At 36.8% G+C, this 16847-nt stretch overlaps 1 long non-coding RNA gene across 1 annotated transcript in view; it reads left to right on the top strand.

Annotated features, from left to right (window-relative positions):
- The window catches only part of LOC112532333, a 55309-nt gene extending 42123 nt beyond the window's left edge, over positions 1–13186 (top strand). The window contains exons 3-4 of the long non-coding RNA XR_003074928.2: positions 11571–11623; positions 13054–13186. This is a non-coding gene — a long non-coding RNA (uncharacterized LOC112532333). The remainder of the gene's footprint in view (positions 1–11570; positions 11624–13053) is intronic.
- Positions 13187–16847: the final 3661 nt, after the last annotated feature.

The raw sequence follows: 16847 nt of genomic DNA, 5'->3' as shown, positions 1-16847 counted from the left end.
TCCTGAACAACACGGCACCAGCAAGCAGTTCAGCTCCTATATGTCATTTAGTGAGTAGTCTCCCCTTTTCTAGCATGTTCAGCTCTGGAGAGCACTAATTTAGTTTCACAGAGAGCAGAACAAAAGTAATATCCATCTCCCTGTCTTCAGGAGGGCTAGACTTGGAGGGATGAAGCTGCTACCCTTTCTGTCCTTGCAGTATTCTTGCTGGTTTCAGTTCCTCAAGCAATATGTGCCATATTGGATGGAAAGTGTTCTGTTTTTTGTTACTTTTGGCTCAGCAGTGGTTTAAGTGAATCATTCACAGTAAGTTTTAAGAACCTGTTTCAGTCATGTAATGATATGGGGAGTAGACATTATTAATTGAGAAAACTGTTACATATTTGTGTTCTCAAATGTCCTTCATGTTATAGAAACAGGAAAGTCATTTTAAATATGTTGATTTCATATATGTTTTCTTACAAAGGGAATGCACAAGGAAAGGCCAAATTGTAAGGCATTTTACCCGTTAATTATCTGGTCTATATGTAAAATGCCCTGTTTTCCCAAGTGTTTGCAGGGGGTTTTAATCTTACTTTTTCTACATGTGAACACGTAGAAAACACATGCCCATTTTTCCCATGAGTGCACTATTCTGGTTAGGACGGTGAAGGAGAAACAAATATGCTTCATATACGATTGCAGTTCATTTCACCCAAGAGTACTATCTGTTGTTTTAAATAATGAAAAATACAGTGTCATATATGAGCTCTCTAATTGCCTTGCTGAGGAATGCAGTCTCATCACCAGCATGGTGTGCATTGCATGGCCTGCTCAGGCCTTTGTGAGCAGACTAGCCTGTATGGGTGGAACTGAGAGCCATTACAATGGCCATTTTTCTCAGTGTGTGTTACATAATGATGGTTATCTTGAGGTTTAGTTGTGACATTAAGAGTGTAACGGGTGAAAGCTGAACATGTTTGCTGAGATCTATCTTATAATTAGAGGAGATATTAAATTGGCTTTTTCTGCCTCTGTATTTACTGGCGTGTCCATCCAAGTAGCGTGCAAGCTTCAGAAATTTAAATCTGCATTTATTGAAAGCTTTCAGGCCACATCCTCTGCCATGACATGTATCCAGGGGAAGATATGTCCCAGTGACTCCCCCTCCTCTGAAACACCAGAAGGATTGATCAGGAGCTGTCTGCAGATAGAACTCATCTTCACAGTGCAGAAGGTGCCCAACACTGAGTAAAGAGATTCTGGACTTGGCAGCCCCGCAGCACCTTCATTAAGTATCTCCAAATGTAAGATGTGTTCAGAGTTGTCATTCATTTTAATATTTTCCCAAACATTCCTAACCTCCAAACGTGTTTACTAAATGTATAAATACATAGCTGTGTTATTGCATTGAAAAACTTTCCCTTCTCTGAGTATTTATCATACTTTAACAGAGGCTGATTGGTATATTCATTTTTCTTCTGTTTCCCAAGAATTTTCAGAGTTTAGTCTTGTGTCAGTTTTAAATGCTAATCTTGTGACCAGGAGACTGTGCATGCTATTAGACTGCCTAGGTATGGGATTCAGCAGGCATATGTCTACATTATTTTTATGAATATTAAAAAAATGTCAAGGCATTAAAGCTTTAGCCTTCATAACCTTTCTTACCTGCCCTCTATGGAACACGCAGATCTTTTTAAAGAAGATCTGTGTGGTCTATTAGTATTTTATACAAGTGTATGCTGACTTTCAGAATCTAATCAAAATATCTAAGTAGTAGTTTATAGATTGATGTTGGCTTTCTTGCTTTTCTTCTTTTCTTTTTCCCATGGCAAAGATTTAACATAAAGTGTTATCCAATATGAGGGAGTTTTAAATGAAAGTGGAACTTGTGGATCCAGTTTTGACTAAGAGTTTGCAAGAAATACTTCCATGCAGAATAGAGTTGATTCACGCATGCAAAATCCATGGAATCTAGTTTTTATTTGGATGTACTTTGGGGCTCCAAATGTGTTACAGGCATGAAAGGAGGTTATTCATTGTCTAAGCACAGAATTTGGTAATAAGTTGAAAGTGTCCATCTACTTAAGATCTGTGCGGTCTATCTTACCCTACAGTGTTAACCTCTATACTCAAAGCTGTCACCTTGCTGTGAGAAGCTGTAAGTGTTCAGTGGACTGCAAACAAATGGAACACAAGTCTCTGAACTCATACAAATGCAGAAGAGAACAGTTTCATGGAGTATGTTTTCTGGTCTGGTACAGCCCAACTATGTATTTAGTCAAGTTTCATTCTATACTACGATTATGCAAAACTTTCATCATACTGTGATGAACATGTCATCTTTTGTGAAAACACTGCTACTTTGGTTGCTGTTTGTCAGAGATTTGTTACTGGAGAGCATGACAAACATTGGTAAGATGTCAGGCATGCGTATAGTCCTACTGTCAGCTTGCGTGTGTGAAAATCATAAGGAAGCAAAACTGTCATTCACGTGTCTTACTCCATTTGACTTGCCTCTGGGGGGTCTGAGATAAAAAAGCACAACTCTCCACCTAAGGCTGTAGCTTGTTTTTATCAAGAAAATATGAATTTTTCCTTCTCAATGTTTATATTTTGAAGACAAAATACAAACTTTTAGAGTATGTTTAAGACTGATTAGTATTTAAGCCTGTGTTTTGTACTGTCCTGCACTTCTTATTGTCATTTATGCTCTCCAGAGCCTATTCATGTGGCAATTATTCCAGTCCAAGAGCAGTTTCAGAAGTTCCCTAATGAAGCGTTAATGTGGGAGGCAGTAATAGGTGCCTCTGATACTTGCTTAATTAGCGTTTTCTGTACTACCACATCCCTATTACTTAAGGGTGCTGTAATTTAGGGAATAGATTTACTGACATTTTCAATACAGTATTGCTTATATTTTCAGAAGAATATCCCAATTTACTAGCCAGATGAAACTGTATTCCACATTGTTGGAGAGACTGTCTCTGGACACTTGGCTCAGACAGTGACAGTGACAACTTCATTTCATTCCCTATGAGTGCCAAGGTCATTGATTTGGAAACTGAGCTTATTGCAGCGAATGCCTAAGTGGGAAAGAAGTTGTATATCCAAGGTTTTCCTCTTCAACTTCAGTAACTGAGGTAAAAACGAATCCAGAGCCAAACCATCTTTCTGGGTAAGGGGGGGTGGAAATCTAGCTGCTGGCTGACATGGTTTTGAAGTGAGTAAAGAATTACTTATTACATAGTGGAGACAAGAAGTCAGATGCAGCCAGAGGCAGAAAGGAGCATGAGTAGCAGGTTAATCTGTTGTGCTGAGAACACTGCTGCTGGCTTTACAAGGGTCAAGATAGCAGCAGTGAGGATGTTCTGCCACCCCCAGGTTGCTTGAATGACAGGAATCATGAGTTTGAGAGTGTAACAGCTTGAGTGGCAGCTGGAGATACGGGATTTGAATTTTGGCTGAGAGGAAGACTGTTTTTATGATTAAAAACAAACAAACAAACAAAAAACACAAAAAAACCAACAACAGCAAAATAGTTTGGTATCAGATAAAACATGCGTTCACATAAAACAGCAACATGAAGGAAAGGAACATTTGAATATTTGAGATTCAGTGATATTTGATGAATATTCTTACTGGGGCAGCCTATGGGTGTTTGCTTGTTCAAATGAACAGAAAAAAATGATAGTGAAATAAGCTGAACAAAACAAAAAAAAATGAACTTTGTCACAAAAGAACATGGAAGTTCCTCTTGGAAAGATCCCGAGTCATTTTTATTTCTACTCTGGCTTGAGTTTAAATATTCATGCCAAATCTCAAGTGGAAAAGGGGCAGACTGGAAAGAAAACAAAGGATTAGTATTTATAGGACTCTCAAAGTCCTTGAATTTACATGGGTATTGTTAATAGGACAGCTTCTTTATACCTCTGTGTTGATAATACTGAAGGCATCCATCATAAGCCCACAGGGCTATACATACTGTGTGGTTTTCTCCTGGAGAATGTTTTTCAAATGAGAGTGAAGGAGGAAGAGAATGGTAAGTATATTATCTTTCCCTGTAGACTATTAAAAACTGTTGTGTTATGTGCAAAGAAAAATGCACTGAATTGTATTCCAGCTGGGAGAAACACTGGCATAAATATGTGCTGTAATTAATAGGTGTTCTTTTGGTATCGGCTGGGCCTCAAAACCACCACTTTTGGCTCTGAATGAACATCTGGTTTAGTGTCAACCTTGGCATTGATTATAGGTAGTTGGGGGCTTCTTAATCAGTGTTAGTGGATTAAAGTATCCTGAGAGACAAATGCTATCTGAAGATTGCTAGAATATTTTGCTGCCTTTCAACGACAGTCAAGATATCCCCACATGGGAAGTGGTTTTCTGCTCCATCTGTTCAGTATGATGTTGAAATTAGAAAGTAACCTTAAGGTTTGTTTGTTTCCACAGGTTTCAGTTGTAGGTTTTGTTTGTGTGGTTGTTGTCTGTTTGTTCTGTTTTGTTTGTGGCTGTGGTCCCTGCAGCATTCCTGCCATACACGGAAATCTTCTGTATGATGATAAGTTGAAAAACAAACACACAAAACCAACCAACAGTGTAGGCATAGGTTTCTATGAAGTAGTAGGAGATTTATGCATATCCACGTGTGTGTACTCACCTTGAGGGTTTAGTATTAAATATTTTGTTCCCATTCTTTTCTCTGGTGTCTTCAAGCGTACACCAGGGACACAGTAATTACAGAGAACAGCACAAAAAACATATGCCAACAAGGAGGAGAACTTCAGTAGGCTTTTGTAGTTGGTCTGCTCCAACACAAATTGTAATTCTTATCTGTAGAACAAAGTCAAGGACAGAGCCAATATTTCATTATACAGTACCACTAATGGCATAGTGATAAATAATATTCTTTATTACAGAATTTCAGCAAGTCTGTCTGTACACTGGGTACCATTTCATTAAAACAAGCATGTTCTTAAATATGCATTTTTTAATCCAGCCCCAACATTTTTGGTGAGGAATTTCAGCACAGTAACACTGTATCACTCATACTGAAAGATGGTTATTTGGTATTGTGTATTAATTAGGGGTATATTCAAATAACTGCAAGTTACTGGCTGTAAATTAAAATATAATTTGATAAATACATGTTGTGATTATAATAATACAATCCTTTCAAGACAACATATTTTTTCCCTTTTCCCTCTGCTAATTAAAAAAAAAATAATGAAGATCTTGTGTCTAAACACGCTACAGCTGTATGGTATACTCTGTGTAAGTAAAGTGTTGTCATAATCTTTTCACTTGCAGTTGTAAAGTATGAAATTTGTAGAACATGGGTATTTATTAACCCTGTTGGCAAAAGGAAACTGTATTTAAGATTCTTAAGATGTAAGGAATAGTAATTGCAGCTCTGAGTGGGTGATGGCAGAGTTCTCACCCACATGTTTATAAATCTAATACTTTAAAAAGGTGAAATTTTCAGTACTCCTAAACTACTGGATAATCCACTACTGCCCTCTCAACAGGCAATCAGGCTTGAGGCCACACTATCCTTTACCAAAGCCTATTGAAATCAGTAGGAGACTTATTTCAGTGGATTTTGGATTAGGCCCAAGTAGTCTGAAACAAAAATGTACTGTATGCCTTAGGAGCAATCAAACCAATATCCAGAGTCTCCTTATTTTAACTGTTCTGCACTGACAAACACATTGACTAGGCTGTAGTCACCTGAATGCTTTTTGATTCTGTGTCATACATATAAGCACTTTACCATTTCTTCCTCACCTTAGTGAAACCGAACAACAGAACAGATAAAACTGTGAATAGCAACACGCATTGTGATTACACAATTCATTCCACACATGCATGTTTGCCTTAATGCAAAAACACTTGTTTTCAGGGCTGGAATGTTCACTTCACATAACTTGATGCTATTACAGTTCAACACTAATAGGCTGTTCTTACAAATAACATGTGAAGCATAGTTAAAAACAAACAAACAAACGAAAAACCCCACTTTGTTAAGAATTGCTACAAATCACTGAATAAGTAGCCTGGGTGAAACTTAGGGTCAGTTTTCTTTAGGAAAGCAATTATTCCACCTTCCATTTCTTCATAGTTTCCCATCAAGTATATGAAGAGCAAGAAAACAGAAAACTTAATAACTTACACTCCTCATTGCTCACATTTCCTAAAGATTGCTGAGATCAAGAAAGCCATAAGTGTCTTTAAGGGGAAAACCCATGTTTTTTGTTTCATTATGTGTGTTGGGCTGCACTGGAAGAGGAGGAAATGTCTTTTTTTTTCTGGTTTTCTTTGTTTTATTTTTTCCCCAGAGGAAAAATAAGGAAAATCTGGACAGCTTCTGAGAGAGGAAAAATGTTTTTGTGAAAGAATACTGAAAGAATCCTCAGCATACAGAATTATATTAATTCTACACTTCAGTTCTTCCAGATGCATTCTAAAATTAATTAGGATTTCAAATGAAGTGATTTTATTTCAAGTTAATGCCACTATACTATTCCAATGCCTATATTTTATGTATATTTGTATTCCCTGGAGCTACATTTCAGTGAATTTGTAGTAATGACATGTTCATTTTCCAGTTTTTGCCTCAAAAAAAAATCCCATGTTTTTCTCCTAAATCAGCATTAAGTTGCTATTTTTCTTTTCGTATGGGGTGGGCTGGAGCTCAGAATTAGTATGCAAATACCTTTGCAGTAAAGTCAATAATATTTAAGTTTTTTATTTCTGCTCTTTTATTTTTTCTTACATTAGAAATGTCTACAGTCAAAACAGTACATGTAAATGTTTTAATGTGTAGAAGTGCTCTATCTCAGATATTAGGCATATTTGTCATTACTCTAAGATTAAGAAAAAAAAATCAATAGAGGTGAGATTCATAAAATAATTACTTTATTTAATGTCAAGGTTACCCACTTGAACTGACGACAGAATTAGAATTTCAAATGTTCAGACTGAAAAATCAGAATTTATTTGCTTTTTCTTCAGTAACCTCGTCGGTCTGAACACAAATCTTTTCTATCTGTATATGCCCCTCTACCTGTGTGCCAAGTATCTTATTGCCTCTAGAATGAATTACTGACTGAGCTAGACATCAGCAAAAAATACCCTTTTGCGTCAGCATTTTGCTGCAAGATTTTTCTTGGTCTCAATGTGCTTCTTTGTTATACAGTGGTGAGTTAAAGTTGTCAAAATGAGTTTTGTGTTGATGCTGACCTAATCCATGAGGTTAATGAAAAGTGATCAAAAAAAAAAAAGGGTAAAAATAATGCATCCCAACCACAGTAGAAGACCTCAGGTTTTACTGTTTTCATCCCTTCTCTCCTATAACCAGCTAGATTCTGACACAAAGATTTTAACAAATATTATCCTCCTAAATGTTTTCAGTCTAGTCGAAGCTGTCTGTCTAAGCAGTCCTTTGTGGAGGCAAATGGGGACAGAAAGGGGGCAGGGATAGTCACGCTCAAGGTGTCTTAATGGGATAGAAAAATAAAGGTAAATTTCCATTTGATGGGGAGTAATGTATTGGATCTCTGATGGGCAAATTTCGATTTTGGCTGTGTTTGTAAAGTTACTACTTATTGAAGATTACCATCCTTGGAACAGAAACAGTAGGATGAGTGCTGTTTCTATTTTCAGATGCCGCAGTTCACAGTTCGTTATGTTGTGTAAGAAACCTCCAGCTCTAGTTTAATTAGGTATTTTTATAATACGCCATTGACAAACATGGCAGTGTTTCCAGGGTTAGACATCTGGGATAGTATCACACTCAGACTTTGTGTAATCTTACTACAGAGTTATCTGCAAAGTCCTTGTACTTTGTGTAACCCCCTTGAAAATACTGAAACTAATACCAGATTAAAGCACTGCTCAGTAAGAAATTATGTGAGAGAACTGGGACACTTTGAGAATCCATCCATATTAAAAAAATCTTATTGAAAAGAAGAATAATTCAACTGAGACCAATAATGGGCATTTTCTCTTCCTCACTAACCGACATACAATAAAAAATTAGCATTCTTCACTCAGCTAGGGATTAGTTCTTATTGCAACTATGTTTCATCACTGTTACTTGTGCACTGGATGTGTGCTGAATGAGCTTCAGCTCCAGCACAGCAAAGCAAGAAACTTTAAAGGCAGGTTTTTTTTAAGGATAAATAAATAGTACTTAAACCACTATGGGCCCAGTTTCATTTTTGGCTCTCAGTCTGTTTTGGAAGAAGGAGGGGAAAGGAGAGGAAAACAGTATATCTTAGTTTGAAGTGGGACATGATAACCTTACTCATTTAAAACAGTACTGGAAGTTTGGTGCTTTGTACCAATTTATTCCTGATATCTTTCAGCTCAATGAGATAAGGGGAAAGAGAAATGGCAGAGGCCTTACATCAGCTAAGAACTGCAAAGCAGAAGAGCAGACTGTGTTTCATAATCTGACTTTACACATTTTGTGCATTACTCAAAGCCTGCAACCATTGGAAATATTCCCGTAGCCGTCACTGGAGTGTAGACTGACCAGGTCTCAGATAGCAAGGAGGTGCTTAAAGTCTACTTTTCAAAGCTCTCAGTCCTGTGTCTGCATTTGTGTACGCAGTAAAGAGAAGGAAGAGAAAGACCAACAGTTACTGGAGGCAGCTTGAGAAGCCACTGCCTGACTACTTTTGTGCAAGCATTTGCTTTCTAAAGCACTTGCACTACAGGAGAAATGAGGGAGAGGGACATGGAATAGGGAGAGGCATTGATTTTTTTGACAAGCATTTCCATGTGTCCATCTTTATAATTCAGCCTGATGTCTCAATCTGGGCACATTTTATTGTTGATGTTTGGGAGTAAGCTGTCACCCAAAGTGCCTGCTAGAAATTTCCTAATTAACATGCTAATCAAGATTCGCCTCAAGGTGTTGTTTAGACTCATTAGTAGTACAAAGAAGTAGCTAACAGACATGTGTGGCAGGACTTGAGGAAATAAATGTTTCCAGAGAATACTGTCTACTTGTACCAAGAGCATCAAGGACATGAAAATAACAAATTAATTAAAGTGGGTTATAGTGAGTCACAAGGCCACGTCAGGTAACCAGTCTTAATGAGATAGTATGGGGTTGTGCTGTGAGGAGAGAAAAGAGTAAGGTGCTCCCCCCAGAGGGTGCCTTAGATAGGGGACAAGTTTTGGAAATCCAATATTGTGACAGAGGAAAACAACCTGGAATAGTGGGATTTTGCAAGTGACTGATGTACACATCCACCAGAGATAGCAGGATCCCAGGAAGTTCCAGTTGTGTAATTATCTGCCAGAACTCAAAGCCATATCATTGCAGGCTGAAATCCTCATCAGTCTCCCTGCAGCATAATCTTGTCAAGTCCCTTCAGGTGCGACTGTGCATTAGGGCCTTTCCTACCAGGTGTAAGGTTGGAGTCTAAATATAGCACTGAGAAGCTAGCATGAAGAAAAGAGAATTTCCACTGGAGAAGGTCATGAGACAGCAAACTGAACTACAGTTTTGTAGAATTCAGGAACTTCTTCTGTGTCACAAGATATTCCCTTAACAACAAGGCTCTGAAGTGAGCCAGCAGGACCTGGCTGGCTGCAAGTACACAGATGGGAACAAGCAGACAGCCAGAAACACTAGCACTTCCTTCCATGGAGTTACAAAATGTTTGTAATGTCTTCCACATGTTAGCATAAGAGGCACCTTAGAAACATGAATGATAAATGATAGCAGCACAAGTGACTATTTCCATTATAGGAAAATGCATTTGTAGGCAAAAATTTTGGCACACATATCTATTAGCAGCAGACTAGTAGAAAGCTTGAAAATAAGATGGGGTGGCATAATAAGGTTAATGATCTCACCACACACCTAAATATATTCATCTGGGTGGAATTTATATTGCTAATTTACTCAGAAAAGAAAGCCTTCAGTTGGCCACTGTGGACTCAAGCTGAGTGCAGCTTTCTGTTTTGTTATGAGAAAAACCATCAAGGATTAATCTTGAGTTTAGCATGTATTTGAGTAATGAAAGGAAAAGACTGAAGGCTATAAGCGCTCTCATAAGGAAAGAAGTCAACTTTCATTTAAGCTGTAAGGCTAGTTACTAACTATTGGGCATGTTGCAATCAAGTAATCTGGCAACATTGTAAAATAGTGAAGTGATAGAATGGGTTATAAGGGTTTATTATAAGCCAATCCATAATTCAGAAGTGTTCAGGAATGAAAACTTTCTAAAAATATGGGAAAAAATCTTTTAAAATTATGCTGTTTCACTTGTACTGATGAAGTAAGAAAACCAAAGACAATAGCCATCCGTCATGAATGCATAGTTTTTTAACATTTTGAAGTATGTTTAATTATCAATAAGATTTACGAATATTAATGGATGTGAATGTGTTCTTATTGTCATTATCCATACTAGTATAAATAGCACATCATAGTCTAGCAGGTGAAAATCTGTATTTTTTAGCTGGCTTGCATCATTTTCTTCACCATGCAGTCTTTTCCTCATATCAACAGGAGATGACAAGCTGCAGCAATCAGTTCTCACGAGGGGACTATGCAGAGCCTTATAAACACAATGCTTTGTTCTTGGCCTATACTTAACTGCTCTTCAATATAGCAGCAGGGTTTTGTATTTTGCTGGTTCGCCTAACAAATGTTAAAAAATTGTTGCCGACTCAGAATGCCTGCATAACTAACTGTGCGGCTGCTAAAGGTGTTTGGCAAATTATAACTATTTGTTTGGGAATAAATGGTGCTGGTGTGAACTCATCTTATTAGCTTGTGTTTGAATAAAAGTGAGTCACCAAGGTGAGATACGTTGTGTCATATCAGATCATTTCTGAGGGAAATAAACAATAATAGCTGTAAATTGCATGTGTGTAGATGGGAGTAATAGTAGTTAGGCAGAAATTGAAGATATTATGTTTGCATCCTGTCTTTGTTTCTTTAAATAGGAACAAGATGATAGATAATTTATGTAAATAAATGCTTTTACTTTGCTATGTCAAATTATATAACTGGAATGAGATTACATTTAAACCTAAAAACTGAAAAACTGAGGCTATACTTTTCATAGAATTGAAGAATCATTTGAGTTGGATAGCACTCTTAAAGGTCATTTAGTCCAACTCCCCTACAATAAACAGTGGTACCTACAGCTCCATCAGGTGCTCAGAGCCTGGTCCAGCCTGACCTTGAGTGTCTCCAAGAATGAGTCACTCACCACCTCTCTGGGCAACGTGTACCAGTGCCTCACCACTCTGATCATAAAAAATGTTTTCTTTATATCCAATCTAAAACATGGGGAACTAGAACATGGATGCATATATGGATTTACAATTTATTTTCTTTGCCTTGCTCTGCAAAGTGAGATATAATGTTGATATTTCTTCCTGTGAGCTTATTGCCCACATGAGTCTAGGAGTGACACCAGATTTGGCCATGCAGCCTGTGAGAGTACTGTGCTAGAAAGTAAAAGTGATTATTGTAGGTAGTCATCTACAAAAAAGCAGAAGAGCTTACTGAATGTGTCAGGAATGAATGCTAACATTGTGTCTTGTGCATCTGTTTACAGCAAAGTCTAGGCTGTACCTGTCTTCCGTCGATATCCTGGAATACTGGTGAATGGTAGGTGAGGGCTTTTTTTATCCATAATGGCAAGATGGTTTCAGATCTCTGAGTGAGTAGAATAGAATAAATAGTTCAGATGGAAGAGACCTTCAGAGATCATCTAGTCCAACTGCCTGACGTCTTCAGGAATAACCAAAAGTTACAGCACATTAATGAGAGCATTGTCCAAATGCCTCCTGAATCCTGACAGACATGGGGCATCAACCACCACTCTAAAAAGATTATTCCAGTGTTTCACTCCCTGCACAATATAGAAAATTTTAGTAATGTCCAGTCTGAGCCATTCGCTCATGTTCTGACCTTGGGAACAGTGGTCTGGCATACCCAGCTCTGATGGGACTCAGACACATTTCAAGGTAGACCACGTCTGTGACATGGCTCCAGAGCTACTGAAGGTATCTCTGGTTTTTGCTACCTCCAGTTACATCAAGGGAAACCTTGGCTGCCCTCTGGAGCCTTAATAATTGTTGCCAGCAAGGCTCTTTCAGAAGCAATGACTCTCCAATATGTCCATGGTAGATTGAGAACACAGTTTCAGAGACAGTTCTACATGGGCACATACAGTGTGAGTAACTACTGAAATATGTAATGTAATCTTCCTGAACCTGGTTGTACTAAAAAGAACAGTAGTAGCAATTCCAACATAACCTGACTGAGCTTTAGATGCCTGGGGGTTAAGTATTGAGCAATATAGCTTCCACTGTTTTTCTGAAACAAAAGGGGTTTGTGCACTCAGTTTACTTTTTCTTAATAAAGGTAAAAACAAGTCTAAAGAACTTTTTAATTTGTTGAGAGAACCTGCACATTTCCTGGCCAAATCTACACTGAAATTAAGGACAAAACACAACTCGAACAACAATTACAAGTGGGAACAGAATGTGTTTCAGACTTCAGTAAAGGAAGAGGGTCTATGGAATCAATAAGACATTTTATCTATGACAAACTTTTTCTAAGTAGCGTGTTGTAATATTTCATCCTCGTTCCTTTTAATTTCTAGGCAGATTTAAAACCTATATTTTAAATCCATAGAACTGTTACAAAAGAGCTTTATCATAGACCAGAGCTGAAAATTTTCATAACATTTGAAGGGAACGAATAGGTTTATGCTAATAGCTTTTGAACTGATGGAATCTCAGCCTTGTTTTCTGGCTTTTTGGTATTCAGTTTATACTTGTTCATGTTTTTTCAGCAGTTTTTTTTTTTTTTCATTAAGTACTTTCCCCCCAACTTTCTCTTTGAGAATAAAATGAAATAGTTCTGATGCTTGTTACATCCCTGACCTCTCCTGCTTGAGGATTCATTCAATTATGTGACAAATAGTACTTCTGAAAAAGTATTTTTGGGTTCACTTTTAAGTCCTATGTCTCATTCTTTCCTCCCTTTTCCTTCTTTATTTCAAATGCTGTTTGAAATTTGAAATTTTTAAGCTGTTTCTTAAATGTATGAGTGAGAACAGTCATCTTCCCAGTTGCATGTTACAATCCACAATGGCCATTTCCTACAAGATAGAGAAAAGCATAAATATTATTCAAATAATCCAACAATCAACTGTCAGCACTGGTAAGTCTTTGGTCAAAATTTTATCAATTACTTTGGTTTAGTATTCCTTTGCAGCTGTCCAGATCACATTTATGAATGTGACTGAAATCAGATCTAGTAGATAGCAGCTCTGTATTTGCATAAATTAATGAAAGCACTTTGATGTGACAGAAACAGTATCATAGAATATAGAAATCTCTTTTGATTGAAAGAATGAATGAACAGTTTGGAACTGTATTTACCTATAATAAACATACTACATTCATCACTGGGTGTTTACTACATGTTAGGCTGTAAATGTCATTGTACATGACAAAGTTCCAACTACTTCTTAATGAATTTAAAACCACTTTCAGAATCATCTGGATATTTGGAACTTTTATTTCTACTTGTGATTTTTGGGGATGCTTTTACAAATTCAAAATAGTTTAGTTAAATATATATTTTTGCTTTTTATTACGCTTTGTCTGTATGATCTTCTTAAATCTTTAGATAACTTTACTACAGCATGCAATATTTTAATTAATTCCCTGGCTGGAAAATTATAAATGTTTCAATTTTAGTAGATGATATCTGAGTATAGTTTAATGTTAATTTAAATGTTGATGTTTGAGTGATCATTCTTGTAATCTATTTTTACTCAAGACTTTCAAAGTTTTCTAGTCAGGACTCAATAAAGTCTATGTTTTCATTTTCTTCCAGTGTTCACCTGGTTCCATTATTTTACAAAATAGTTACTGCAGAATCTTTCCAGCAGAGGCAATCAGTGAATCATTTTGTTGTCCCTTTTTAAACAAGAACAAAAAAACATCTTAAAACTGTTTAGTATTTAAGAGAAGGTCTCTTGCTACTCACCATCATGAATGCAAAGAAACATGGCTCCATAATATCAAGGAATCTTGGTCTTTCTACTAAGTAGGGAAATAAAACTATGAACTATTTGTAAGAATAGTCCATACTTTTATTCTCTGATGTATGTAACAGAACATGTATCTTCCCTAAATTACAGCCAAACAGCTTTGTCCAACACCTGTGGGTGAAATTATTGTTGTTTGGTAAAGTTATTGCCTTTTTATCTCGGGTGGCACTGGCAAATATGTGTTACCTGTTTTGGTTTGGTTTGGTTTGGTTTTTTGTTGAGTTTTCATCTTATAAAAGAAGTTAGCATCAGCATACTCAAGGACTGGACACATATATGCATTTATTTTTATGCTCCTGATGACTAGGACTGCTAAAACATTATAGTCTTGAAAATCCTAATAGAGGAGAACGTATTACTACTTTTCGCTCTACTGTCGGTTTTAGGCTTACCTGTTGACTCAAACTGCTCAGATCTGCACTATTTTAAATCTCTGTTCTAACATCACTTGTATTCACAGTGTTGACAGATCACTAGCAATGTTTTTGTTTTCCCAACTTGCCAAAAGACTGCTCAATTAAGTGTATTGCATCTACATGCTTGGTTACAACAACATGTTAACTGCAAAAGGCTGCATCATATGCTAAGTGTTATTAAACTGTTTCAGCTAAAACACCAGCACATGATAAACGCAAACCTTATCATTTGTTCACAGAGTACATCAGTGTTGTGTTATGAGAGCTGTGAAATTTTATGCTCACTTGCTGCAGGTTTTTCTTTATCTCCCAGCCATGACTTGTAGCATATTATACAGTCTGCATTTAAGTGGGAAGTGCAGAACCATGTGACAGGTGAGGAGAATAAAAACAACAACATCAATCACTTTTCTTTGTTTTACAGTCTTTGTTGACAGCAAAGATTCACTGGAATTTATAAGATTTTAAAAATTAATTGTGTTTTAACAATTTGGATAATTTACAGTCTTGGGTCTTTTAGATTTTGCAGTTTTAAAAAGTGCCAAGTAAGGGTACTGCATCTGCAGTTAATGTGATTAATTATTAAACTGCCTTGGAATCTCTTTGAGTTTTGTTATAGCTATAACAGTTGGCAAACCTGTTCTGTTGTAACTCATTTCAGAAAAATAATCTACTGGTGTCCTCAATTATTTTCAAAGTCATAAGAAACAAAGGAATCTAATATCAATTACATCTTAATACGTCAAATAAAAAACTCAAAACAACCCCCCTCACCCCCCAAGAAAGAAAAAAAAAGAAAAGAAAAAAAGGACCTCTTAATACAAAGTATTTTTGCCTTTAACTTTGAGTTTGTAGGTAATGTTAAATGAAATAAACTGCATGGGCTTAAAGCATGGTTTGCAGCTCTAATTGCTCAGTGGCAGACTTCCCTTGGGAAATCAATTGTGTTTTATGATGGCTATCAAGGGATTTGTGTTGCACAGGTCTCCCGCCTTTCCCCACGGGGTCATGCCTGATAGAATTGTTTTTGTTGTTGTTTTCTGTTCATCTTGAAAGTAGTCTGTTGAAGCTGCTACATTGTTAATGGAAACGTGCTGTGTAGTGCCCAAGATACTCTCCTTTGAAAAAAAGGAATTAAATTTTAAAAGCTTAATTAAGATAATGCTGAAGATCCAGTTTACCTACAAACAAATGGTATCACAGTTAAGGGAGTGCTGCTAGGCCACAAGGATTCAGGATCTTCGGGCTGATCTTGTGTTGGTATTTTTTTGTTGTCCTTTTTTGTAAGCAATCCTGTAGTTTTCTTATTTAGTGCTCATCACTGCTGAGATAGCAGATAATTTAATTTGTGATATCACTGACAGAGAGGCTTACTCATTACCATCAAGTTAATTTGTGCTATGAAAAGTGTCTGTTACCTTCCCACTCACATTATGAGCCATTGTGTGATGTGTCTTATTGCACAGCAGCACTTTTCATGAATGCTTTCTTATTAGTGAAATGCAGTGCAGCCTGTGAAAAAAGTATTTAAGTTTCAGAGTGCCCCAATGACCTGGTATGAGTTAAGAAAATGCTGAGTGAGCTTCATTTATGGAAATTTTGATTTGTATCCACAGTTCCACTAAGGAGTTCTTTTTGGATTTGATCTGGTGTGCAAACACTGATATGATATCAAAGGTTTATGAAGTGAATGATGCTTACTGTCTTGAGTGTCTTAGGCCAAGTGTGTCTTAAGCCTTGAGTGTCTTAGGCCAAGACATCAATAAAGTTGTATGCGATGACAGTGCTACTACATTTTTATCTGTTAATTACAGAGTTAGTGTTGCCTTACAACTACCTGAAAGATCTCCTGTACTCTAAAGGACCTAAGAATCCACATTTCTTTTAGTCATTAAAAAAATGTAGGAAGTATATTAACTAGTTCTTGTTGAAGTGACATCCAAATACAAACTTTTTTTTAAAAAATGCTCTGTGTATTTTGGATTGTATCAAAAATGCTGTTTACCCTACTGTTACAGGATGTCTGAGTCCTTGTCAGTAGTGTTAGAAGGTAGGGCAGAAGAAATTCTGGATATTTGACATTACTCACCAAGATCCAAGTGTAAGAGTAGATGCACATATTTAAGGATGCAGAGTTTATGCAAATGAATATTAAGATATGTGGACTGCCAGCCTGAAACAATATCTGTCATCAGTGCCCTTCACCAGGATGAAGACTGAAGTGTGATTTTCTAGAACAGAAAGAAACACAAATGGTTTGGGTAAGGGAGTACAGGAGAAGAGTGAACAGTAAGCACTTTCTGTTTTTGTCTCTTCATTCTGTACTGAGTTTAAGAACAGAAATGTT

This window comes from Gallus gallus, chromosome 4 (genome assembly GCF_016699485.2).
Source record: "Gallus gallus isolate bGalGal1 chromosome 4, bGalGal1.mat.broiler.GRCg7b, whole genome shotgun sequence".
NCBI classification, from domain to species: Eukaryota; Metazoa; Chordata; class Aves; order Galliformes; family Phasianidae; genus Gallus; species Gallus gallus.
Note: the sequence above shows the minus strand (reverse complement) of the source record. Positions and strands in the feature narration are given on the sequence as shown.